Genomic DNA, 26,740 nt, shown 5'->3' with positions numbered 1-26,740 from the left:
ATGAATTTGTAAGAAGGATGAGGTTGCATCTATTAGGTCTTGGAGAGAAATAATTAAATCATTGTACAAAAAAGTGCACTACACTTACTGTAACCCTAACTACCAAAGAAACAAGAGAAATGGTGAAAAATAACTTTTTGATGATAGAGATTGCAATTTCTCTATTTGATGTTGAATGCATTGATATTAGGGATGAGGAAAATGCAAAGGACATGTAGGATAAACTAATAAAATTCTATGGAGGTGATGAGTATGTGAAGAAAGATGAGGTGGGAAGTCTCAAAGGAAAATATGATGAAATGGGAACGCAAGAAGATGAAAACTCAACAAAATACTAAAGCAGGTTATTGTTGCAATCAAAGAAGATGGAGATAAATTGAAGAAGATGAAGTTCTAAATGAAGCCTTTAGAACCCGTTTACCTTGGCATGTAATCAAAGTATTTTTTATTCATGAGTTGAGATCTATTAGCCCTGGTAAGTTGCATTACACTCACTAGGTGTAAAATCTATTGCTTTTGAGTTGATTAATTTTGACAATAGTATGCATAAAATTGAATCTTCTTTTCAAACTTCTCTAATATTAGTTTATTAAGAAAATGAAAATAAATGATTATGATTCTATACTAGTTGAGGAAAGAGAACTAGAAGAGTTTGAGGCATTACTAGCTAAGAAATTACCTAAAGGAAAGTAAAGTACAAAGGTAAGAGTCTTCTAGCATGTTGAACTTGCCAATAGACTGGTCACCTATCACATAGATTTCCTAATAATGGAAATAAATGCATGGTAAGAAGGATAAGTTAAAGGGATTCAAGAACTAAAAGAACATGGAAAAGAAACCATGTTACCTAGCATAAAAAATTTTAAGCAATGAAGAATTTGATGGAAATAATGATGAGCAAGAGAGAGAGCATTCATTGCAGTCAAGGAAGTGTTGGAAATATAAGAGAAGTAATTATAAGGGGAGGGAAGAACTAGTTACTACAAAAATAAATCCTAGATCCCTTAGATGTAAATAAAAATTAATACTCTATTTAAATTGTATTTTGTTGTAACTCAGAAAACACACATGCACTTGGTTTACACTAGCAAATACTGTAACTTGGTAATAACTGAATAACAACCATAACTAGGTATGTGCAAGATCATGGTGTGCCAAAAAGTGGTGATCTAAAAATTTTGTAGTTCTAAAATATCTGAAACCATTTCAAAATCTATTCCAACTTTTTTTCCACCCACCCTGATACTAAATGAAAACAATTAATATCTTTATAAGGTATACTATATCTTTTGATACCTAACCTATATGGTCAACTTTAAAAGCATCCTAAAAATATGCTTTTAGCCTATTTTTATGTGATTTTTGCTTCAAACATGTAGCTGAAAACTTTTTTTTCAGCAAAATTTGATGAAATGAAAAGGGTTTCTTAAGAATGTTCTTATATTTTCATAAGTGTAAGGTTTGTCAAATTATGAGTTTAGTAAGTAATTATTACTTATTTTCTAAAGGAGTTACATATAAAGTGTTGACTAGCACACTACTTGAAAAATAACTATAACTTTCAAATGGTAGAACATTTCTTAAATCCAAAAGATGCATCACATTCTATGTTTCTTCTACTATAAGGAAAGAAAATGAAAAGATGAATTTCACAAAGTTTTGAATTAGTTAAGGTGGTTAGACATGAGATTTTTTTTTATTCTAAAAATATTAAAGTCAAAAATTAATTAATTATTATTTATTTAGAATAAAAATGTGCAAAAATATGTGTCACATCTAGGCATGATTCTACTCCTTATATCTAGAATATTATTAAAAAAATATTATCATTTGATTTTGATTAAGGTTGTTAGGCATATGTCTACTTCTTATTTTTGTTCTAAAATTTTTGTAATATTGCATTAAAATTCAAAATTTTGACCAATAAGTTTTTATTTTTTTGAGATAATTCCTAGTAGTTGAGAAACTAGATTGAATTTTCTAGAGATTCTTTTCTCTCAACTTTTGGATATAAAGTTAATAATAAGTAGAAAATTGCACATCAAGTTGACATAACCCTGATTTTCTAATTTTCTATTGCCACTTAAGAGCATGGTTTGGTTGACCATGATCCTAGACATACCCAACTGAACAAATGAAAATCATAAGATGTTTTTTGAGATTAGCCTCATTTAACTTAGTTGAAAACACATAAAAAAAATAGCATGAATACAAGTGATATCAAGATTTAACGTGGAAACCCAATTTGGAAAAAACCACCAATTGCAACTAGTTACTAATTTTCACTATTCTAAAATGAGCCCTATTAGGATCTAACCCTATTAAAGGTTACAAAACACATTGCTAAGTGTGACCCTATTAGGAGATTTAATGAACCTATTAGGAGTGGCCTTGTTAGAGGTCTTTAGACACTTTAAATAGAAATGCCACCTTGTTAGAGGATTCACAAATAGTTGTTAATCCAACTAGGTTAAGAGATTTAAATCACTACTATAGTGGTTATAAAGTAACAATGAGATCACCTAATTTCTTATGCAATTGAATTACTGATTACAAATCTCAATTCTATCTTTTATACATGATCCTTCCTGATTGAGTATATCTTTGCAGCTCAAAAAGGCTATTCTACTTATCCTTCTAATTACTTCCTCTAAGAATCATCAAATCTTATATTCCCTTCCACACATTCAATCCTTAACATGACCTTATATTTATATCTTACACATTTTCAATTTAGCTTGAATACAACTTAGAATACTTAATATTCATCTTATCAGCCAGATAGAAACAACAACTAAATTAATTGAGCTCAATATGCCAAAACAAGAAAATCCTTTGTTAGCTAACCATGCTTGGTAGACAACTAAGAAATAATTTTCCTGTGTTAACCACGTGAACATGGTTAAAATTTCATATTCAAAAATTTCCTTTGGAAGCTAGGTGAGCTTGGTTAACACTAGTTCTATCCAACATTTTATTCATTAACCAAGTGAGATTAGTTAACACTCAACTTCTACAAACTTTCCTTTGACAATAAAGTGAACTTGGTAGACACTATCTTTTGAATGAGACAAACTCTAGAATGCTTGATAGACATAGGAAATTATCTTCATCACTTGAGTGAGCTCAACATATACTAGTAGGCAATGATATGACATTTTGTGTAACATTAAAGACAATCTACAATTAATTAATTGTTTTCAATAATCTCTCACTTTGGCATTGATGACAATATAACATGTCATAATATAATGAAACTTTTAGATAATGAATAAAGTAAGGAACAATGCCTTAGTTTCATTCTAATTCCCATCTATGAGAACTCCCTCTATCAGTATGAAATCCCTCTACCTTTAGTTTCTTCATTTGTCAGTAAAACTCTATCTTCAACATCTTCTTCTAATAGAAAACTTTCCTTCTTTGACATCTCTAAAGTAATAAAATTTGTGAGACATGAAAACAAAATTCTCCCTCTTTTGACATCTCATTCCAAAGACAATATACAATTAATAATTTTTTTAACAAGAAAAAGCATCTAATAGTAAACATGGAGTTAGTAAGGATAAGGCATTGATTACAAGCATGAATAATAATTATGATTAGATAACTAAGAGTGGATGTAAACACCATATGATAGGAGACAAGAACAAGTTCATTTCCATGAAAGAATGTGATGTAGGACATATTAAATTAGGTAATGGATCTCCAAGTGTAATGAGAGGTAAAGGTTCAATTTCACTTAATGATAATATTATATGTGATGAATTTTATTGGGATGATGGCTTGAGGTATAACCTATTGAGTATTTCCTAGTTGAATAATAAAGATATTAGATTTGAATTGAATAATGGAATTTTCATGATATTAGGAAATTTTAGCGAATTGATTACTATTGGTGAATAGAAAATTGGTAACCTATTCAAATAGAACACTTGTAGTGGAAAATTATTGACAACTAAGGTTGAGGACTATTGACATAAAATATTTTTTCATGTCAATTTTGATAATATGATTAGAGTCACTAAGTAGTAAAGAATTCTTGTAGATCTGCACTCTAAGCATACTTCCATTCTAGAACTATCACTGAGATGCTGGTCTAAGAGCTTTCTTAGCAATTGTAGTTAGGGAAACATGAGACACTTGTAGAATTTACATTTTAATAATGATTTATTGGATTTTGTCTAGTTTTTTGTCAGTCTATCTACATTCTACCTTAAACTTTCATGAATACACATTTATATCATGTACAAATTGGCACCCACCATAGGGCTTCAGCTCAAAGCCTCTCTATCTTCAAATCTTTCAATCTAATCTTTTATTTTTAGTTTAGATCTGTGTTTCTTCTTATTTCCCTATGTAGATCTAATCAATTATAGGCTCTACGATGTTCTTAAGGCCTCATATTAGTGAGAACAATGTCCCAAAGTTTTTCCCAAAAAAATAATGGCCAGATCTACATATTTTGACACTTTTGAGCTCTATTTTAACACTTTTGAGAGATATTCTATCACTTATAGACTTTGTTTTAATAAATTTAATATTTCTAAAGTGCATTTGAATAGTTCTATAATGTACTTATATCTTTTTGCAATGATTTTGAATAGTATTGTAATGCATCTAATCATTTCTAAAGCACATATAAGGTCTTTTATAGTTCATTTGATTTTACTATAGCAACATTTGATAGATTAAATAGCACATACAAAGCTTTTTTGTATTTCATATGAGTATTTTTGTAGTGCATCTAGTAAAAATTATAGTTTCCTAAATCTAATTTCTAGATCCAAATATCATTTTATTATAGGTCCCTTTTGAGTTAATGAAAAGCTCTTAGGTTGTAGATGATGTACGATAGGAATGAAGACCCTCCTGAATGCACCTAGCCTTTACTAGCTCTGAATTAGGTAAGAAAAACTTGGTTCTTGTTAATATAAGGTGCAGCATTTCAAAGTTCCAAACATATCTTAATAGAAGCATTCAATCTTGCTGATCCAAATAGAAGTAGGCCTATGTTCTCAACTCCTTCGACTTGATCAGAATGCCTAACCTTTTGTAAAGATTGGTTATAATTGATCAAGGAAAGAATCCACACATGGCTTAACTAGGAGCCCCTCTGTCTTTAGTAGTATAAGGGATGGTGATTAAACATTTTTGTATGTTTTATTTGGAAAGGTAAAATAGTAGGGATATGCTCTCACTCTTCTCAAATGATTAGATTCTCAAACATGTTTGTGATTTTAATTTCCTACTTTCCATTAGGTAAGATTATCTAGCTATAAAAAGCCTACCTCCTGAGTTGCCTTAGTAGGGCTAATGAGAGGGATTGCCTCCCAATATTGTATTCTCAATCAAATGTAAGCCAACCATGTTTGGAATATAGCCCACCTCTAGGGTCCCATACCCATAAGGGATTCCACCAAACCTGCTTAGCATTGATGGGAAGCTCTCTATCACAAGAGAGGTAAATCCAAACATAGTTGGTTAAACACTAAGTCCCACTAGTCACTAGCTTTAGATAACCTTGTTAGGAAGCCCTTTCCTTTCACTTTATAGTTGTGTGTGGTTTTATTTTTTACTTTTATTTTTGCTGCTACTTTGCTTGGATATGTCTTAAAAATTGAATAATGAACACCAGTGTGGACCACTATCCTTTTGGAAGATGTAACTTCAAACTAAACATTGAGAAGCCAAGTCCAAAATAGGAACATTGCTAAAAATTCCTAAAGTGGTGCATATACTACATGAAATAATGCATTTGAACACTAATATGTTACTTTTGATCTTCGTTATAAAGTAGGTTCCTGCAAAACAGCACATCTAAACCTTTAAATGATGAATTTTCATAGTGAAACAATGCATATCAATCGTTAAACAATGCATATGACAATTAGAATAGCACATTTGAGCATTTAAAAAATGTATGTGGTTAGTAAAACAATACATTTGACCCATCTTTTGATGCATCTAAGAAAAAACATAAAATAGGGGCCATCTACATGTATGATAACTATGAACAAGTGACAAATTTGGATACCTTTTTCCTTGTTAGTATTTTACAAGTCTTAGAGATTCCATAATTGACCAAAAACATATTTTTGAGACAAACAAAGTTACAAACATCATTATCAACCTAATAGTTATCATTGCTACATTTTGCACATCAAGCCAGAGATGTTTGGAGATAGACATCTATCATTTACCTAACTTCATGAAAGTGAAACTCATCCTATCAATATTAGAAAACACCTTATCCAAGCTAGCTTGTTACTACAAATGAATCATAGTGAACATAAACCCTCAAATTTCAAAAATACCTAAGAACTAATGGAATCAAATTCATATTTCATGCCACTACATAAAACTAGTATAGCTACAAAACTGAAATGGTCACGTCTACGAGTGAGTGCTAGAATAGCTAGTAAAACCATCAAACACACAAAAACTCTCAACCTCCTTGAACCTACTACAGTAATAAATTGCTCACAAAATGAAATTATTCACAAGTCACCCTCATTCAATTGAAATGTAGAATCCTTAGCCACAATAGGTTCATCTAACATATGGGATGACATGAGTATTGAAACTAAATTTGAAGATTTTAAATAAAATCATGAATTTGTCAACATCTTGGAAAAGATACTCAAGAAACATAAGGAGCCTTATATACTAGTATTAGCACAACAAGATGCAAAATTCCCATCCAATTTTGATGTGACCAACTTGAAACGAGATGAAGAAGAGTCACCCATAGATGTTGTCATGCAAAAGTTACAAAATGCACAAATAGAAATGGAAAAAATGAAGAGAGGAAAAACACAACCCATAGAATTTAGCCTCGATAAGGTGTGTCCTCTCCCTTTTGATAAGAAAATTACCTTCATATGTTTCCACAAAATGTGAAAATACCAAAATATGATAAGTATTTGGGCACATCAGATTTGCAAGACCACCTCACACAAATTCTATACCCTAAGTATGGAATTTTTTCATGACCTGACATACCTAATGTAACTATTCCCTAGAAGCCTTGGAGGGCAAGCCATGGAGTGGTTCTCCAAGGTACTCTCCAATATCAAAACCATTGACCAATTGGCTTCTGTATTCATCTCCCAAATATCCTACAATATTGAAAGTTAAGTCATAATGTTTGCTTTATGCAACACGAAACAACTCCCCAGTGAGTCATTTAAGACCTTCCTACAATGGTGGAGATACAACTTCACAAAGTATCATAGAGACATACTAGACAAAGAGAAGATTGATATCTTCATTAATAGTCTCTCCAAATTGATTAATTACTAGCACCAACTCCAAGGGTGTAAAGATTTCAAAACTAATTTAGAGAATGTTGCTAAGGTAGAAGAAACCTTACTAAATAATGACATTATTAAACTATCAAAAGATGGTAAGGGCTTTTTAAACAACTCCACGTAGACTCATAATTCCTCTAATTAGACAACTAATAAACAAAAGTCATGGTGGAAAAACAACAACAAGAACATTATCAATGATGGGATGGTTGAGTCTAACCACGTCAAACCTCAAATCAACCTAAGTCAATCATATCTTGTCATCAACAATACCAACTCCAACACACCCTGACATGACAATGCTTGCACATTCTACCAATGTAATGTAGAAAATCCCTCAATGTCCAATCAACAAGTTGCTTACAATAAAGCTCCTCCTCCCCATAAATATTGATCCTTTGATATAACCAAGGAATATACTCCTATTGGGGTGTCTTACAAGAGTGCCTTGCAAACCCTCTTGGCTGATGAACTCATTGTACTTCCTAAGGCCAAACCCTATTAGCCTCAAGTCAAGCAAAAGTGGTGGAATGACAAGAATGTTTATGCCTAGCATAAAAATAGTGGACACCTAACAAATAATTATTTTTCCATTAAGGAAGAAATAAAATAATTAATCAATGACAGAATCATCGAAGTGAACAATCTTACCAATAATGAAGACCACATGGCCTTTAAGAACCCCTTCATGAGCCATGAAAGGGGTAATCCTTTGAAGCTAATTAGACTAAGGTTAATTATGTACATCATTACAATAGCAACATTAAGATGATCTCTAGTTTGCTGATGTTGTGAATGTTATAATAGTTAAGGACAAAAACAAAAAAAAATCCTCAAATGTCATTACCCAAGGCCAAGCTTCTAAAGTTTTCTTACCAAGACCCATGATAAATCTTGACCATGCATCTACAAGTACCTCCTTACCCAAGTACAACTTGGTGAACCAATTACTTAAGACTCTCACCCACATCTCCATTTTTGAACTTTTGCAAATCTCCCCAGAGCATAAAGAAATACTCACCAAAGCCTTAGTGCCATTTGACCTAGATGTGAGTAGATTTTAGAACATGGTTAGCAATTTAGTTTCCCCTTACTATGTATCTTTTTTCAGCCCAAAATGACACGTCTTTCATTCAGCCACAAAACTCTCCCTTGCATATTGATGTCTTTATCCACCAAAACAAAGTTAAAAGAGAGTTGGTCAATGGTGGAGCATGGCTCAATATTTTCACGCTCATTCTATTAAAATCCCTAGGGTATTTAGAGGATGTTGTTGAACCAAGAAAGAAAATCACCATCAAAGCCTATGACAATGAGGAGAGATCCTCCAAAGGCATGGTTATTTTTCCAATCAGAGTAGGACCAATTGTGGAAGAAACTATTTATCAAGTCCATGACCTAAAATTAACTTATAACATCCTATAGGGAAGACTATGGATTTATGACATGTACGCTATTCCCTCTACCTACCATCAATTTCTTAAATTTCCTTACATGGATCAAGAGGTCACCATACCCAGAGATCAACATTTTGCTCAATATCATAATTTCCTTGTCCCCCATAATAGGGAAGAAATTGGCACATCGATAGATAACATCATCTAGTCCAAATCTATAAGTACTTCATGCTCTAATAGTAAAAATAACAACCATTCATAAACATCAACTAAGGAAAATGAGAAAGTTAGTTGTTTGGGTTCTTTCATTCCTTCACCATCATCATCCAAAGACCCTAAATAGTCACACTATGAAGAAATGGGTAGATTGATGAAAGAATTTGATAGAAAGTTTAAATTTCAATGCAAAGGGGTGGGCAAGTACTCCATTTCCTTATTTGATCCCCCACTTTATTTAAAATGTCATGGGAAACCATCATCCACCACTATGCCTTATCATACACATTTTATAAAAAGCAAGTGGAACACCTCCACATTTGGTAGAAGAAATCAGCCAAATAAACATTGACATCTCCTCCCATCTACATGGAAAAGGTTTTTTCTCATGAAAAAAAAGGGATATACGGGAGATGGTCCCTTAGGGAAAGAGACATGCATTGTCAAACCTTTGATAGTGCAATTCAGGCCTAATAGGTCCAAAACAAGGGTAGGGAATGGTGACCAAGACAAGACACAAATCTCTTCCAAAGATCATCCTAAGCATAGTGATTCCACCTCTTCCACCTAGGTGTGGGTACCTAAACAAAAGGATGGTAATACCTAGACAAAAAATGACATCATAAATGTAATCCTATCCCTCTCAGGTTCACATTCCACCTATAATGAAGATGATGACAATTCCACTAAATGAGAATTTGAATCATTATCCGAGGAGTCTCTCCACAACAAAGAATGTAATATTGTTCACATACTCACATCTGACAGATTAGCTATAGAAGGAACAATCTCTTGTTTGAGATCCATTTCATTGAAAGTCAGTGTACAATAGAGTAGCTTAGAAGATGATGGACATTTTGAAGGTTTTTGGTTTCAAACCCTATTTCCTAACTTCTTTCCAATAGAAGTTGAAGATGACTACTACAAGCCTCTCACAAGCTCTACTTTTTCTAATACTCTAGAAGAAGCTCATATCATTGATCTAATGAATACAATGCATGAGCCATCCAATGAAGGCATGTCTTTAAACCCTGCTAAACCCTTCTCATATTATGAACCACTCTCCCTAGTCTATCCCAAACCTATTAGCTTGGATACAAATGAGCCTCACCACATTCCTCATTTTGTCACTAACCATCATGTTTTCATCTACCTTAACATAGTTGAACCATTTCTTCAATGAAGAATAGAAGAGATTCATATAGTTGGGTCTGATATCAATAAGCTCAATCTCACTAGAATAGGTCAGGCATTTCATGGCCTTAATGATTATTACCAAGTTGTAAATGATCTCAAGACAAAAATGGAAACAAATAGAAGTGACACATCCCAAAGTGAAAACCCAACTATGGTACACACAAATGGTGTGATTGATACCTTACCAAAATGCTCCAAGGAAAGATCTTCTTTCTTGATTGAACCAAAAAAATAGGTCAATATTAGCATAGAGAAAGAACTAAGGGTCATTTATTTAGCACAGTCCCTAAGCATAGAGGAAAGAAATGAATATTTTCACTTCTTTGAAGAAAGATAGATAAAATTTGTGTGGTCTTATGTAGACATGCCTAGATTAGACCCAACTTTAATTCTCCACCATCTTAATATTTTTTTGGAGGTTGAGCTAGTGAAAAAAAAGCTTTGAAAGATGCATCACCATATAGCTCTACTAGTCAAATTAGAGTTAGAGAAGTTAATCAGCACCAATTTTATCTAGCGCTTGGTGTATGCATCATGTATATCCAACATTGTTCCCATATCAAAGAAGAGTGGTATCATACACATCTGCATTGATTTCCAAGATTTAAAAAAAGCATGTCCCACAAATGGCTTTCGTCTTCCCAACATTGACACCATTGTAGACCTAACAGTAGGCTATTCCATGTTTTTACTTATGGATGGGTTTTTAGGATATAATTAGATTAGGATAGCACTAGAAGATCAAGATAAAACAACCTTTACTTGTGCATGGGGCATGTTCTATAAGGATGTGATGCCCTTTGGGCTAAAAAACATTGGGGCCACCTATCAATGCGCCATGACTACCATCTTTCACAATATGATGCATATCTTTATAGAAGATTATGTGGATGACATCCTCACCAAATCCCATAGTCAAGAAGAACATCTCCCCATATTGGCCAAGATATTCACCCACCTAGAATTATTCAAAGTTAGGCTCCACCCCAAGAAATGTGCTTTTGGCATCAAATCAGGCAAGCTTCTGCGATACATTATCTTAGCCAAAGGGATAGAAGTTGACCTTGAAAAGTTTGAAGAAATAATCAAAATGAAACCTCCAAAAAACCTAAGTTAGTTACATTCTCTTAAAGGTAGGCTTCAATGAGTTCATTGGTTCATTTCTCAGTTGGTAGAAAAGTGTGTACCTTTCACCCACTTACTACATAAAGATATAATTTTTCAGTGGGGTGATTAGTGTCAACAAACTTTTGACGTACTCAAAACCTACTTAATGAATCTACCCATGTTGGTACCTCTAGTATCACAAAAACCTTTTTTATTATACATCTCTCTAATGGATAAATCAATTGGAACCCTCCTAGCACACAAAAATGACCAAGGAAAGGAATGGGCCATCTATTACATCAATCATACCTTGGTCAATTATGAGATCAATTACTCTTTTATTGAAAAGGCATGTCTAGCCATAGTTTTTTCTTCCCAAAAGCTAAGTCATTATCTTCTAACACAAAAACTCAAGCTCATGTCCAAAATTGACCCCTTCAAATATCTTCTCAGCAAAACAACATTAATAGGAAGATTGGCCATATGGGTGATGATCCTAAGTGAATTTGACATTGAGTACATTGATAGGAAAGAAACCAAAGGATAGGCCATTGTCAAAAAAATAGCAAAGTCACCTATAGAGAGTTCAAATCCTATCTTAGTTGATTTCCTAGACATGCACATTCCTTAGACATTATGGTTCCTACACACATTATGGATCACGCGCCACATGCCACTAGGTGTTACCATCCCTAAGTCTTAGAAACTACTTTTCCCTTGCATCAACAACATGACAGAATATAAATCTTTGGTCTTGGGTATTAAACTATCTTTAGAGTGGAAATTGATAGCACTAGAGGTTTATGAAGACTCCTAGTTGATCATCAATTAGGTCACTGACACTTATCAGACTAAAGATTAAAAGTTATTATCTTACAAACATATGGTTGACACCCTCAGGGAATGTTTCATTCATATCACTTTTGAAAAAATTCCTAGAGATAAAAATAGACCAACAAATGTTATGGCCTTCTTGGCCTGCTTACTCTCGCTCCCAGACCAGCACTAGTGATATGATTTCTTAGTAGAAGAGATGGTTCGACCCACATTTATTCAACCTAATTTCCTTATCATTTTCCACTTAGAAAATCTTGATTCCCTTTGGTATAACCCCATCATCACTTACCTTAGTGATAACACCATTTTGTCTAACCTCTCACATAACCAAAAACAAAATTTCATATAAAAAACCTCACATTACACTTTGGTGGCCAATACGCTATATAGGAGGGGTCTTGATGGTACTTTATTTAGATGTCTTGAAAAGAATGAGTCTAGAGTCACTCTATAGGAGGTCCATGTAGGGATTTGTGGGTCACACTCTAGTGGGTTTATATTAGCAAAACAGATTCATAGGATGGGCTATTTCTAGCCAACCATGGAAAAGGATTCTATTGACTATGTTAAAACATTCAAAAGATGACAAATCCATCGTAACCTTGTTCATGCACTAGTACAAGAGCTCAACTCTTTGGCCACACCATGGAATTTTTATTAGTGGGGCTTTGATTTGATTGGAGCCATCCATCCACCTTCCTTTGGTGGATATAAATGGATTATCACCACCATAGAATACTTTACCAAGTGGGTTGAAGCAGTGCCATTTGTTGATTCTACAGGAAAATAAATCTCTTCCTTCATCCTCAACCATATCATTTGTTAATTTGGCATACCTCATGCCATTCTCACAGATAATGCCTTGTAGTTCAAAAATCAAATAATTGATGAACTATGTGAAAAATTTCACATTATACACCACTCCTCATCAATTTATTATCCCCGAGGCAATGGCCAAGCAGAGGCCACCAACAAAACCATAATCAATATCCTTAAAAGGGCCATCAATGATACTGGTAGAGATTGTCATTTACTATTGAACCCCACCCTTTGGGCTTACAAGATGAGTGTTAGGACACCTATAGGTGCAAAAACCTTCTCCTTGGTTTTTGGTTGTGAAGCTATTCGTCCTTTAGAAGTTGAGATCCCATCCTTGAGAGTTACTCTTTGGGGTGTCCTATTAGATGAGGATTATAGAGTGGCCTATCTAGAATAGTTAGAATTATTAGAAGAACATCAGAATGCAACACATGAACATCTCAAAGTATATTAGAATAGATTTTTAAGACATTAAAACAAAAAGGTCAAACCCTGAGTTTTTCAGATTGGTGACCTAGTGCTCCAAGAAAATCCTAAGAACCAAGTGGCTAGAGAAAAGAAAGGTAAGTGGGAAGCTAATTGGATTGGTCCTTACATTATCAAAAAATCCTTTGGGACTATTGCTTACAAACATTTAGATTGTGAAGGCATAGACCTAGAAAAACTCATCAATAACATTCATGTCAAGAGATTTTATGTCTAGAGCCTTCAGAAACACATCAAAAATACCAAGAAAATAAAAAACACCAGGAAATATACCAAAAAAAATATTTGGCTACAAAAATGGTGAGAATGCCACCCTTTGGTTTGAAAAGGAGTGAGAGATAGCACCTTTGGACTTCCCAAAATAACACAAGTCCTTCAATGCTGAAAAAAATCAAGATAACACTCCGCCAACTATCTCTATGACAAGTTTTGCTTGCTTAACGATTATCTAGCACAACAGAGTTAATTTCCCACAATCCAAATAGAGAAACACTTGTGGGTTATAGTTCAGTGGTCCCTTAGCATCCAGTACAACTTGTAGTAGCAAAGATAACTAGTATGATAGCAACAAAGAGAAGAACCACAAATTGGCAAAAATAGGGAGTTAGATTATGCATCGAGATACCATAGACATGAATTGTAGGAAAATCAACGCACATCTTAGCTATCCTCCTTGACCAACGATCTCCAATGTTTATTTTAGCCCTCAACCAACCCACTTGATGTCCCAAACTCCCTTCATTACCTCTTTAGGTACCTCGCATAGTCTTGGTTACCCAAGTATTCCAAAAAATCTCACTCATGTCCTTTGTTCCACCCCCATAGAGCCAAAATAATCCAAAAAAAATTTAAATTTTTTTTTTTTATCAAAAATTATTAGAAAAATTCAAAAGTTGTCAAAAATTATCAAAAAAATTCAACAATTACCAAAAATTATCAAAAAAAATTCAAAAATTGTCCAAACCATTTCAATATTGTCAAAAATGACCAATAACATTTGAAACAAGGTATTCCTTTCCAAACATAGCCGTAAAAGTTCAAAAAATTAACAACACATCAAAATTCCTATCAAACATGGTTTACTTTAGCCCCAAATAGGCAATACAATAGGGCATAAAATATTTGAATCCAATGCACCTCACTAATATTAAGAAGCAGTGTAGTAGCATCCTAAAACATCTCATTGGGCTTTGGAAAATTTTGCACAATGCGTATAGTACAACAGGTGCCCCCTTTTCCTTCCTCTTGTCATGAATAACAATTCCCAATGGATCATTAGTCTTATTTATGTTGCAGTGGCCATGATTGGTCTAGCCCCCTTTAATAAATATATCAATGCTATCTCAAAAGCCTAGATATCTGTCAGACTCTTTCATCATCACTAAACTGGGGGCATAGAATAAGTAAATGTAAGCATGAGAGTTTAGCTCACCCTTAAGTGCCTTGTTTAGGGCCCCTCTAAGCACTTTTTTAGGCCCATCAAATGCCTATTTTGGCCCAAGCACTTTTTTCAGGCTCTTCAAGCACCTTTTTTTGGCCCAAATGCTTTTTTAGGCCCCTCAAATTCCTTTTCATACCCCTCAATACCCTTTTAGGCCCCTCAAACACCTTTTCAAGCTCCTCAAACACTTTTTTCTAGCCCCTCAAACTCCTTTTCATAGGACTTGAGAGTATCCATCTCATAACACACCTAGAGAAACATCCTAATGTTGGCTTTGTAATTATTTGTAATGACTATTAAATGCCTTACATATCATGACTCTCCAAATTTTATGCAAATCTCTACTCATCTTTCATCATGAGTCCATACGAACATTCAATTCCCCACAAATAAGTAACAGTTTTCCTTCCTCAATGGATCGTATTGTTCTCACTTTTATAGAGATTAAAACCTTTCTGACATTTTCCAAAAATCACAAAAATATTCAAATATCTATCCAAAATCCCAAAAAACATTCCCATATTCATCAAAATGGTAAAAACATCCAAGCATATTCTCAAAATACCAAAAACAAATATGATAATATATTACAATCAACATCAGTTGTCCCTTTGCTTGTTGCAACAACAAGCACAAACTTTTATTCTACTATGATGACAATGACAACTTTACATTTGATAAACATTTGGTAGATTATTTATTCTAGCCTCATTAGAGGAGGTGGCAAGATAGGGTGTCCAACCAATGGTGTTTCTTCTAACCTAGCTCCAGAAGAGGAATCTCCTAGTTTCAGTCCTCTATGTACCCACACCACATCCATGGGAATTGGAAACCTCTAGCCACGTAATGACACATTTACTAGTTGCAAGAATTCCCTATCCACAAACTTTGTCTCTTGTTTGTCCTCATTTAATAAGGCCTAATGAAAATGTTCCATATAATAAGTAGCTTCCTGGTGTACCTTTACTATTAGGTGCATTTCCACAAGCACATTCTCCACTAGCTTGTTTACTCCTAGTGCAGTGATCACTTGTTGGGCCACATCCCACTCTTGCTGCATCTAATTAGTCACCATTCACTACCACTCAACGTCTACTTTTTCCTTGCCCAAATGCTACTACAAATATCTAATCTCTCCCTCACTTAATGTTAACCAATCTTGTAGCTTCAATGATACAAATTTTTCTTTTGTAGTCACCTCCCTAGATGACTCAAACTGTGACTACAACAACACCAACTCATTCTGCACACTTTCTAAAACCACTTATGTGATTTTTAGAGATTCTTGCAACCTCTAAGCCCATGAACACTCTACTTGCATTCTCATATCATTTCACTCCACCTATGATTGCTCCACAAGTAGCTCTGCTTCTAGTGATTACACCCACACCCCTTCTACATCTACCACCAATTGCAGCCATCTTGCCTCTATTTGCACTCCATCTTCTTGCTCCTTCATCAATTCCAACAAACATGTGACTTTCTATTTTGCATTTTCTGCTCAGATTCTCTCTACACCCAACATTCTCCATAATTCCTCCACATCACTTAATGCTTGATCTTCACTCCTACTTATAGCAAGGGCTCTTTCACATTTAAATTGCTTGCTTCCCCTTCCATTGACCCTTGTCCTAGAATACTAAGGCTAAGTAACTAGCATAATCAATGCCTCACTCCACTAACACCTCCCACAACCTTCAAAGATTCTCCCAGGGACTATTTAGTATATTTATCCCCCCCATCTCCTCCTCCACTCCCAACATACTCTTTGTCATCCCAAGTAGACTATTTTCCACTAGCAGTCCTAGCTTATCATCCAATACCACTTGCAACACCTATTGCACTGCAATCCTTGACAATATCATTAACACCAACAAGGGCATTTCTTTTTCCTTGCTCCCCACCTCTTTAGGTTGTGATGACCTTTGTCCCACATGAATTGCTTCCCTTGGCTCTAGAAGTACCACTTGTAGTTTTGATTGATACACCAATTCCTTGGAGATTCATCAAATGCACTTTTCTCTTCACTCTTGCCTCATCCACCTTCCCTAGCTAGCATCAAACTCCTGCTACAACTGATTTGGTGAGCCCAACATACTTCCACTTGCATGCTTCCTACAACTTCTCAATATATCCATTAGCCATGTTCTAATTTCCACCTTGCCTTGTTCCATTCCCACAATAATTGCTTACTTATAGCTATCACTCACCTGAGACTTTTTTTCCACTAGTCTTACCATGTATTCACTCTCTACATCCCACTGCACTAGCACTAGGTATAGTTGACCCTTGGCTCTAACACTTAGACACCTTGATTCCCACTGACACACATCATGAGAAAGAATCCATTACTAAATTACTGCTGAAACATCCCACACTTTCTTATCTAGCTAGTACAATAGTTTCTCCTAGGAAAAACTAAACAAACTCAACACTATTATACACAACTGGTAGCTCACCTAGTTTGCAAATAATGTTTTTTTTTACTATTATGTACGTCTAGTGCCTTGATGATATGTTTTACTAAAGGTGTTAAGATGAAGTCATGATATTTTTATTGGGTTTTGCTCTGACATGTGACTATTTGCATGCCTATTTTTATGCTTATGCAGATATATCTTTTTTTTCTAATAATTGTCATATTTTTCATGTATAATGTTCATGTTTTCTAGTACTCCTTGGAATGACACATATTTATAGCACCATAGCTAAGCTAGTGGTGATTGTACATAGTCACTTTTTACTAAATGCTTTATGCAAGAAAGTCTCACAGTTGAGTGGAAGCGATGGAAGATGAGGGTAAGCTGAGGCTTGAAAGGTTTAATGGGCAACACTTTCAGTTACAGAAGATGCAAATGGAAGACTATCTATATCAGAAGGATTTATGGAAGCAATTGGAAGGCAAAGCCAAGAATTAGGGAACAATGTTAGAGGCTGAATGGGATCTTTTGAACAAAAAGGCACTCTGAAGCATTTGGCTATGCTTGGCACCATCGGTGGCATTTAATATTAATAAAGCAAATATGACTAAAGCTTTGATAAAAATCCTAGCGACACTGTATGAAAAATCCTCTACTTCAAACAAGGTATTTCTTATGAAGCATTTATTTAATATGAAAATGGTAGAAGGTGGATCTATTGCAGATCATTTAAATGAGTTTAATACTATTACTAGTTAGTTATCTTCTATGGGTATCAATTTTTATGAAGAAATTAGGGCTCTCTTGATTTTTTGTTCTTTGCCTGAAAGCTAGAATGGCTTGGTAACAACAGTGAGTAATTCTATTCTTAGATCTAGTACCCTAAAATATGATGATGTAATCGATGTTGTTTTGAGTGAGGAAACTCATAGGAAATCCTCAAGTGGATCTACATTAGGAAGTGCTTTGAATGCACAAATTAGGGGTAGAACAACTGAGAGAGGAACTAATTCTGGAAATCATGGGAAATCAAGAGGAAAGTCAAAGGGGAAGAGGTCTCAATCAAGAGGACCAAATGCTTGCTAGTACTATGGGAAACCAGGGCACAAAAAGAAAGATTGCTAGAATTGAAAGAAAAATGAAGGAGATAAATCAAATGGAGACAAGGAGGCAAATGTGGTAAGTAAAAAATCCAAAGAGAATGCTTTGCTTCTATCTTTAGAAAGTGTAGATGATTCATGGGTTTTAGATTCAGGTGGTTCATTTCATGCTACACCTCATAGAGGTTATTTCATTGATTATGTCCAAGGGGATTTTGGGCTTGTTTATTTGGGGGATAATGAACCCTGTCAAATTGTTGGAAAGGGAAAAATTAAGATTAAGTTGCAGAATGGGAATCATTGGCTACTACATGAGGTAAGACATGTTCCAAAGCTGAGTAGGAATTTAATTTCAGCGGGGCAACTCAGTGATGAGGGTTGTGTAGTTACTTTTAATGATAAAAATTGGAAGGTTTCAAAAGGTTCCCTTATAGTAGCACAAGGTGTGAAAGTAGGCACCTTATATCTTTGTACAGGTCATATTGTTCCTTCTACTTTGATTGTTTTAGAGAAAAATGAATGTTCAAGAACAATTGTTGCAGTTGAGTAGGAAGAACAAATAGCTACTGTAGATTCTGATACAACACTATGGCACAATAGACTTGGGCACATGAGTGAGAAAGATATGAAAGTACTTCATTCAAAAAAAGTTTTACCAAGTTTGAAATGTGTTAATATGGATTTCTCTGAAAGTTGTGTGTATGGAAAACAAAAGAGAGTGAGTTTTGTAAAGACTGGGAAGGAAAACAAAAAGGAGAAATTAGAGCTTGTGCATACAGATGTATGGGGAACAACTCAGGTATCTTCCCTTGGTGGCTCTCATTATTATGTTATATTTATTGATGACACAGCTAGAAAAGTATGAGTTTATTTCCTTAGACAGAAATCTGATATATTTCAAACTTTTAAGAAATGGAAATGCTTGGTTAAAAATGAGACTGGTAAGAAATTAAAAAGTCTCAGATCTGATAATGGTGGTGAGTATTGTAGTCATGAATTTGAAGATTATTGCTCCACTAATGGTATTCATAGATAGAAAAATATTCCAAGGACTCCACAGGAAAATGGAGTGGCTGAACGCATGAACAGGACTATAATGGAGCGCGCAAGGAGCATGAGGTTGCATGTTGGGTTTCCCTTACACATGTGAGTAGAGGCTGTCAATACTGTGGTATATTTGATTAATAGAGGTCTCTCTACTCATTTGGGCTATGGTATTCTAGAGGAGGCATGGACTGGTAAGAAGGTGAGTTATTCTTTTCTCAAGACCTTTGGTTGTGAAGCTTTTTCTCATATAGACTCTAAAAATGGAACCAAGCTAGAAGCAAAATCAAAGAAATGTGTCTTTGTTGGATATGACATTAATGAATTTGGTTAAAAGCTTTGGGATTTTGAAAATCATAAAATTGTTAGAAGTCGGGATGTCATATTCAATGAGAAAGTGTTGTACAAAGATCTATTGCAGCAACATGAGAAGAAAGAAGATGATTATGTAGTGATGGATGATACTCCAAAAGCTATTGTTCCAGCCATTCCTCATGATGTGCAACAACTGCAAAAACAAATACCACACACACCAGTGAATGTTAGATGGTCAACGAGGCAAATTAGACCTCCACAAAGATTTTCTCCCTCTTTGTATTTTATTTTACTTACTAATGCTGGTGAACCTGAAAGTTATGATGAAGTTGTGTAGGTGGATACTAAGATTCAATAGGAGTCTGCAATGAAAGATGAAATGGGCTCTTTGTGGAAGAATAAGACATGGGATTTGTGCAAGTTTCCTGTAGGTAAAAAGACTTTACAAAATAAGTGGGTTTATAGGTCGAAAGAGGAGGAAGGAGGTAAGAAAAGATTTAAGGCCAGGTTAGTTGTAAAAGGATTTGAACAAAAAAAGGGAATTGATTTTGATGAGATATTTTCTCCTATTGTTAAAATGAGTTCTATCCATAATGTTTTAAGTCTTGTGGCTTCTGAAGATTTGCATTTAGAGTAGTTGGATGTTAAAATAGCCTTTCTTCATGGTGATTTGGATGAAGAAATATATATGGCTCATCCATAGGGATTTGAGGTCAAAGGTAAGGAGAACTTAGTGTGCAAATTGAAGAAAAGTTTATATGGCTTGAAGCAAGAACCTCAACAATGGTATCTAAAATTTGATAGGTTCATGCATGAGCATGGCTATAACAGGTGTCATTCAAATTATTGTGTTTATTTTAAGAGTTTGGATGATGATAGCTACATTATTTTATTTTTATATGTTGATGATATGCTTGTAGTTGGGTCTAACATGGATCATATTAAGGGGCTGAAACGCTAGTTAGCACATGTATTTGCTATGAAGGATGTGGGGGCAGCAAAACAAATCCTTGGTATGAAGATTTGCAGAGCTAGGAAGAACAGAACATTGACACTATCTCAGGCTAATTATGTTGAGAAGGTGTTGCAACATTTCTCTATGTAGAATGCTAAAGCTATTAGCACACCTTTTCCTGGTCATTTGAAATTGACTAAGGAGATGTGTCCTAAGACACAAGAAGAGGAGGATAAGATTTCCAAGGTACCCTATGCTTTAGCTATAGGAAGCTTGATGTACGCTATGGTATGCACTAGGCTAGATATTCAACATGCAGTGGGAATCGTTAGCAGGTATATGAGTAATCTAAGAATTGAGAATTGGAATGCAGTCAAATGGATTCTCAGATATTTGAGAAGCACATCCAATAAGTGTTTACACTTTGGGGTCTCTACTACTAATTTATAGGGCTATGTTGATTCAAATTTGGTAGGGGATATTGATACTAGGCAGAGTACTATAGGTTATGTCTTTACTGTTGGTGGGGCAGCTATGAGCTGGGTTTCTAGGTTATAGAAGATTAATGCTCTATCCACTACAGAGGCAGCCAAGGAGATGATATGGCTTCAATTATTCTTGGAAGAATTGGGACATCCTTATAAGGATAATTATTTGTTCACAGATAGTCAGAGTGCCATTCATCTTGCTAAGAATTCAGCTCTACATTCTAAGACCAAACACATACAGTTGTGGTACCATTTCATTCAGTCAGTTTTGGAGGATAGATAGTTAAAGCTGGAGAAGATACATACAAATGACAATCCAATAGATATGTTGACAAAGGTTGTAACATGGGAGAAGATAAACTCCTCTTCAGCTTCGGTTGGTCTTTTAGACTGAACATGAATAAAAGAATAGTAGAGTCCAGGATGGTTTGATCCAATGGGATCCCCATGTGGTAGTGGTATTACTACAAGATCAGTCTCCAAGTGGGAGATTGTTGTTTAGTGTGGAGCCTGATCAGTTCCCAAGTGGGAGATTGTTAGATTGTGGTGACTAATTAGGAAAGCACTGTACATACTTCATAATTAGTTTTTGTACTATTCACCATTCATAGATTCACCACTAAAGTTATGGCTAATTTAAGAATAACATGTTATAACCCTAAAGCATACTTGTATAATAGGGTTTAGGGTTGGGTATTTTTCATTATGTTGTGATGCAAAATTGGTTCTACCGGCGGTATTGAGTTGTAAGGGATTGCAGATTGTAATCAGGTTGTAATCACTAAATTGTAATAAGATCAGACTTGTTTTTTGGTGGATGTAGCCTAGGGATTGGGTGAATCACACTAAATCTTGGTGCCTTGTGTTCATTTCTATGTGATCTATTATTTTCTGTTATTGGTTATATTTGAATGTAGTTTCTTATTTCTGTCTGTAGTTTACCCTAACACATTTAGCTTGCATTTTCATCTTGGGTTCTTTAAAAACAAACAATTGGCACATAAAATAGGATTACACAAGAAGACCCTCGCATATTCTGGTAGCACATTCACGACTGGTTATCCAATAATAGACAACAACATCGACATCTATAGCGGTGGTTGTGCATCTGGTAACACCTGTTGTAGCCTTGGTGGCTATCCCTTCTATGGATCTTTGATAGGACCCTATACCTATGGCCTTTTTCACTAGATAAACTAAACATCCTTAAGCAACCTGGCCCTCATCTGCTCTACCCTACCTTGCTTAGCACCTCTGTCAAGCTACCCAATAGTGCACCACCACAGGCTTGGATGCCTCTAATCCTCCCTACACCTACTATAGTAAATTCATAAACCCACATCTATCTATCACCTAGCAATCTATAGTTGACAATCTACCTATTTCCTCTAAGGGCCATGGATACAGTCCTCATACCATGAGCTTGTGCCCACATGCCTATTTTTCATCAAACAAACAACAACATTAGTTTTTCTCACAAGTGATCATCATACATTTGTCTAATATTTATATCTAGCTACTTCGCTACTAGTTCTATCTTGGACTTTTTTACTCATCTTTCTTTGTCTTGAGTTAGACTTGATTGTTTTCCCTACTCTATGTCCTAAGCTGGGGCATCACTCTTTACCTGTATATCATTAGACTAATCCTACAACATCACTTCACAAATACTTGATTACTATTGTTTACTTGTTATGATGGTCCCTAGCTAACAAACCTAGAATCTAGCCTTTTGTGCAATCTTACATGCAACTAAGGCCCTACCCTCAGTTTTTGCACTTCAATAATCATTTACATGCTATTTCCTAGGACATACGTGATACCAAATCCATTAAATATATTAAACCAGGTGGATGCACTATCTTAACATTCAAAAGAACTCTTTTCTACATCATATGCACTATAACATGTCTACACACTTTTAAAATGATCATATGAGCTATTTTACAGGTCAAAAGCACTATTAAAATCATATGCATTGAAATATTACACATATGCACTATAAGACTAATTGTATGTGCTAAATAAAAAAATGCTCTACTAAAACCACTAAAAGCGCTAAATTTTCCATACATGTGCTAATTTACCTACAAACTAGGTTTTTGAATGCATTATTTCATTCTACATATGTGCTAAAGGATCATTCGAATGTGTCAAAATATTTCATATGTGGTAAAAGAAAAGGTAAATGTGCTAAAAGGCTAAAAATACCACATTTATCATAAAAATTTGCACAAAATTCCAAAAACATAGGTACACATGCTCAAATCTTAAAAATGAAGGATCTCGATGACTTACTAAGCACCGTAGTTTGTTGGATGCTCGTACCTATGAACCTTCTCAAATCTATGCTCTCATAAAGGGACCACCATCCTCACTGACTCAGAGCTCCAAATCACCAAATACAAAAAGGGAATGTGAAAATGACAAGGGTAAAAGGTCTTTTGACCTATTTAACCCTCCTTATGGGCAATTATATCACTTTTTCACCTATTTACCCAACATTGGACTTTCTTTTGCTCACTTTTATGAATAGGGTATTGCATCAAATGACCTTGATCATATTTATCCGTCAACTATCCATCATTTCAGAAATAAAATTGGAACCCCCTTAACTTTTTCACATTAATGTTTTCCAATTTCATTTTTGAGGGGGTAGTATATCCATATTAAACTGAGGGATCCAAACTACGGGATCCAAACCAGGGCATCAAAAATATTCAAATATCAAAAAGTGCTACCCCAGCCAAAATTTTAGACATCAAATCTACCAAATCAAAGGTATCCAAGTAAAATCATTAGCAATCAAAACATCAAGTCAACAACAATCAAAACATCAAATCAACGATAATCAAGTCATAAAATCATCAAAGATCAAACATCAAACCATCAACATCCAAACACCATGATAACCAAAAAATGTCAAGACATCACTCAATCATCAGAATTCAACCTAAAATCTAAAAATTAAGACAATCTTTAAACTAATATGCTTCGCATATTAGCTCAAAGAGGGGCACTTGTAGACACCCAAAAATTGGCAAAGACTTGAATCATGTAATTTTGATCAATCAATGAAAACTGAGGAGAAAATCATAAGTATCCAGCAGACTTTCAAATCAAAACCACATTTGGTCATTAATTATCTATCAAATTGACAAGACCTAAATCAACTTTAAAAGAGGAGAAAACAATTCAAATTCATTAAATGAAATTCAAAAAGGGAGGAAGAAAAAGATAAAGTGTTGGAAATAAATAAACATTTATTAAATCAATTATCCTCACAAAAGTGAAAATCTCCCTTTTTCATTTAAAAGAATTAGAAATACCCTCATTTGTCCTCAAAATCAAGTATGTTGAACTCTTCTTCTTGGTCTCTTGTGAGATATTTTTCAGTTTCACTTTCATCCATGAGTCAAAGGTGAAAATCTTGATTCTTACCCCAACCCTTCTAAAATTCTATAAATAGGAGGTAAATCCAAGAGGCAAAGGAGCCAAGTTTTAGGCATTTACGCTATAGGCACACTCTAAGTTATCATTCTAGCAAATTCATAGCATTTTTGCATTGTTTTTATGTCATTTAGCATCATTTATTACATATCAACTCATTGTATTTCCATTTTCATAGCATTCTAAGGGTTGTCATCTTCATATAATCTACATTATAGTCATAGATCTTACATGCATTCGAAGCATACCTTTCCATTCTAGAATTGTCACTAAGATTCTGGTTTGAGAGCTTTCTTAGCTATTGTATTTAGGGAAATATGAGACACTCATAGAATTTACATTTTGATAATTATTTCTTGGGTTTAGTCTAATTCATTGTCAGTCTATCTATATTCTACCTTAAAGTTTCATGAATATGCATTTATACCATGTACACTATGTACAAAGAATATAATCTAGGAAACATGACAAGTTCTAGTGGTACTAGTAAAAATTATTCATCAGAGAAAATTTTGGATCTGGCACACACTAATGTACATGGTCTAATTGGTCTTGAGATATATTCTGATCATAATTATTTTATACAATTTGTTGATGATTATTCAATAATGATGTCATTAACATTTTTGAAAGTTAAGTCTAATGCATTTCACTAGTTTAAGACATGTATAAAGAAAGAGTTAAAAGGGGACAATAAAAATACTAAAATGTCACATATTTGATAGACAAGGTGAATTTACTTCACATGAGTTCCCTATATTTTGTGAAGAGCATTGAATCAAAAGGAAAATGATAACACCTTAAACACCACAACAAAATGGATTTGTAGAGAGGAGAAATATATCAATTATTAAATGTGAAAGGGCAATGTTTTAGCACAAAGGAGTGACATTAATGTTTTGGAGAGAAAATGTGAGTACTACTATTTATACATTGAACAAGGTACAACTCAAAGAAAGTTAAAAATAAAAACCCTATGAAATGTTGTATGGTCATACTCATAATGTCAATTATTTCAAAATATTTGGAAGAAAAGGTTACATAAAGAATAATGAATTAAAAGGAAAGTTAGATTTTAAAAGTGATGAAGAAAAATTTCTTGACCTTTCCACTTTAAGTAAATCTTAAAAGTGTTTGAACAATAGGTCTAAAAAAATGATTTGAGATTGAAAAAGTGAAGATTAAATATTTTTCTGAGAAGAATGAAGAAGACACCAAGAAGGAATCATAAGTCTATACAATTTTTTTAAAAGTTTAATAGGGTCAACTATATATAATACTATAGATGGATGAAGAAGTAAACTATGCACAATTGGTGAACACTGATGAAAGTAACCAAACTTAACTAATACTCCTATGGTATGTTAAACTTAATCATTCTAAAAGTGAAATTATTGGATATGGAAAGGGAAAGTACAAGTTTGTTATCTAATTTTAAACCCAAGATTATAAAAATATGCATTGAAGGGTGATGAATGAATGAAAGAAATAAAAGAAGATCTAGATCAAATTCAAAACAAAAAAACTTGGACTTTGATACCTAGACATATTGACAAAATTGTTATAGGTTGTAAGTGGATTTTTAGGAATAAGCTGAATGAGAAAGGAGAAATGATAAGAAACAAGGAAATACTAGTTTGAAAATGATATACACAAGAGCATGGTCTTGATTATGGCAAGATTTTTTCTACCATTTCTATGCATGAAGGGGTTACGATACCTTTAGCATATACTATCTAGAAAGGATTCAAGGTTTATCAAATGGATGTGAAATATGCATTTTTTATGGAGTATTACAAGAGGAAGTATTTATTGAACAACATGAAGGTTTTGTGTCTTAGAGAGGTAAAGACATCATTTTTAAGTTGCATAAAGAATTGTATAAATTGAAACAAGTACCAAGATCTTTGTATGAAATAATACATGCCTATCTTATCATAATAGATCTCAATTTTGAAAGTGATGATAGGATTGATTGCTGAAATATTTTTAAATGTCATAATATTTTTTGGTAATGAATAAAAGAGGAAGTCATCTCTAGATGAGATGCTAAAGGAAATTGAGATGTTAATGATATGAGGGATCAAATTATTTATTGGAACTTGAGTACGAAAGATGAAGAAAGGGATTTACTTCAGTCAAGTAATATATGTCAAGG

The sequence above is a fragment of the Cupressus sempervirens genome, chromosome 8 (assembly GCF_028749045.1).
Source record: "Cupressus sempervirens isolate cs-2001-9-10 chromosome 8, ASM2874904v1, whole genome shotgun sequence".
Lineage (NCBI taxonomy): Eukaryota > Viridiplantae > Streptophyta > Pinopsida > Cupressales > Cupressaceae > Cupressus > Cupressus sempervirens.
The sequence above is the reverse complement of the archived record's forward strand: the minus strand, read 5'-3'. Positions refer to the sequence as shown.